This window comes from Camelus ferus, chromosome 7, assembly GCF_009834535.1.
Source record: "Camelus ferus isolate YT-003-E chromosome 7, BCGSAC_Cfer_1.0, whole genome shotgun sequence".
In the NCBI taxonomy this organism is placed as follows: domain Eukaryota; kingdom Metazoa; phylum Chordata; class Mammalia; order Artiodactyla; family Camelidae; genus Camelus; species Camelus ferus.
Window position 1 is genome coordinate 49,343,160 of NC_045702.1, and position 2,738 is coordinate 49,345,897.

Consider the following 2,738-nt stretch of genomic DNA (forward strand, 5'->3'; position numbering starts at 1 on the left):
TCTACAGCAATATAACTGATTAAACCATATACCATAAGGTCAGAAAGAAAGCAAATTTAAAGTAAGAGTTCACTATTTAGGCAATACTGCTTTCCTAATCCACGAATTTCAACCGTATCTGCATAGTAGAACCACTTGGGAAATTCATGTTAAATGCTGATTTAATTTTTCTGGAATATTACCCCACTATCAATACCTTTCAATTCACAGGTAATTCTAATATGAAGCCAGGAATGAGAAGTACTGTGAGACTAAACCCATGAAACAAAATCTTTAGCATATACAATATCCTAGATAGGGCAACCTCTGTCTACCCTCAGATATTCTGATTCCATAACTATGACAGGTCCAGGAATCGACAGATGACTGGATAAAGAAGTTGTGGTATATTTATAAAATGGTATACTACTCAGATATAAAAAATAATAAAATAATGCCATTTGCAGCAACATGGATGGACCTGGAGATTGTCATTCTAAGTGAAGTAAGCCAGAAAGAGAAAGAAAAATACCATATGCTATCACTTATATGTGGACTCTAAAAAAAAAAAAAGAGAGAGAAACGAACTTATTTACAAAACAGAAACAGACTCACAGACATAGAAAGCAAACATGGTTGCAAGGGGGAGGGGAAAGGGGAGAGGAAGGGGGTGAGAAGGGATAAATTGGGAGTTCAAGATTTGCAGATACTAACTAATATATATAAAATAGATAAACAACAAGTTCATACTGTACAGCACAGGGAACTATATTCAATCTTATAGTAACTTATGGTGAAAAAGACTTTGAAAATGAATATATGTATGTTCATGCATGACTAAAGCATTATGCTGTGCACTGGAAATTATTTGTAAACTGACTATATTTCAACTATATGTACACAACAATAGCAACAACAAAACAACCTTTATATTTTTCCAATCCTTGTTTATTAAGGTATGTCTAAAGTATACATCCCCAGTATACTTTCATCCACCAGAGAGGAAGGAAGACCTGGAAAGTCAGAAAGGAGACTGAGATCAGAGGGCAGCTGACATGCGAGGGCTCCAGCACTCTCATAACTTTAATATAATGTAATGAAGAGCAGTAAGAAGAGAAGAAAATACCCAGGTGGGCAGAAATTCCACCTGTGCAAGTTCTACCCACTAGGACTGTGAGCCAATAAAATGTCTTAAAATCTGCACCAGAAATTACTTCTCCTGTGGAATGAAGTAAGAGAAGGACTGGAGAGAGGCCTTACACTCTTTCTAAAGGCCAGTGTTGTCTTTGTAATTACTGTTACTACCAAAAAATCTCAGTTGATTTTGTCAGGACTGTAATAGCACACCATGAACTTCAATTCTTCACAACTTTAAATAAATTAGAATTCTAAAGATGACACATTTTAGGATGTAAATGTAAAACTTCACCCCACAATGATTCCAACATGCATCAAAATCAACCTGCTCTCCTTAGAGAACCTTGAAATCGAACATTCCAGGCCAATATTTTCCTGAGGTAATATAAGTATCCGCTGCTTTACTCAGGTGTTAACCATAGCCCATTTCCTACTGGAAAAAAAAAGAATTGCTTCCTCTGGATATTCATGATGAAAAGTAAAACTGATTATTTAAATACAAGGAAATATCTTGGTCTGGTCAGAGACGTACTAATGAGAAATACCTGGTCTGGAACGGATGCCTACGAGGTGAGGAGACGGACAAGAAGTAATACTACAGGCACAGTGCCTAATACTGAGTAAGACCTCAACTGTATTGTATCCTACAGTGAACACGCCCTTTCTGCCCACGGAAGTGGGCTCCCTACACTCCCAGGAGGTGGACGAGTCCTGGTCCGCCTCTTTGCAGCAGTCGCTGCTACCACGTGCCACCACCACCTGTGAGGCCCCGCTAAGCCTCCCGCCGCGCGGCCAATGCGCACTGCGCACGGCGCACACAGCGTGCCCAGAGCACCCCGTGGCCGCGCCCACAGCGCCAACACCTGCGTCTCTCGGCAGCTCCAAAGATGGCTGCGCCAGGTCCCAGCAGCGGGCCTGTGCTCCGGGGACCCAGGAGACGACGCCCACATCCGTCAGCCAGACCACCTTGTCTGACTCAGATCCCTGCTGCCTGCCGCCCTCGGCACTGTGGACTCGGCGGAGTACACGGAGGGCTCCGGGACCCCTCGCCGCGACCCGCTGACGACCTCCTCAAGTCCCACCCGACTCTCCCGCTGCCCTCCCCACCCAGCACGAGTGCAGTTGACCCCGAAATGTTGCCAATCTCACCACCCAACCCGCAGGCCTGGCTTACACAAGGCGGCGGCGGTACCCAGAAGTCCCAGGCCCGCCTCAACCCCCGCACTGCGGCACCTCCAGCCACTGCGAAGACGGCTGCCGAAACCTAGGGCTGCCCGTGAGGCCGGCCCAGTCAGCCTCTGAGCGCCCGGAGTGAGCGCGGTGACTGGGGAGTTCGGGCGCCCCTGTTCAGAAACTCCTCAAGCCCCAAGACGGCCATTCGAGGCCCACCCAGGTCTGCCTGTGGCCAGCCAGGTGGGTCTGCGGTCCCGCCCCGCTCCCGCATACACCTCGACCTGGCCTACCTGCCCAGCCCGAGCAGCGCAGCCTTGGTGGAGCAGGAGCTCTTCTGTGGAGGAACACGCGCTGCTCAGTCATCTCCGGCTGAGTGGAGCGCACGGAAGAGGGCATGCGCGGCCGTGCTGACCCTGCGGCAGGTCCGCGCAAGCGCCGCCGGACTGTAA

At 47.8% G+C, this 2,738-nt stretch overlaps 1 pseudogene; it reads left to right on the top strand.

Moving 5' to 3' along the window:
• The first annotated feature begins 1,650 nt into the window (after positions 1 to 1,650).
• Positions 1,651 to 2,738, top strand: LOC116664748 (annotated as a pseudogene).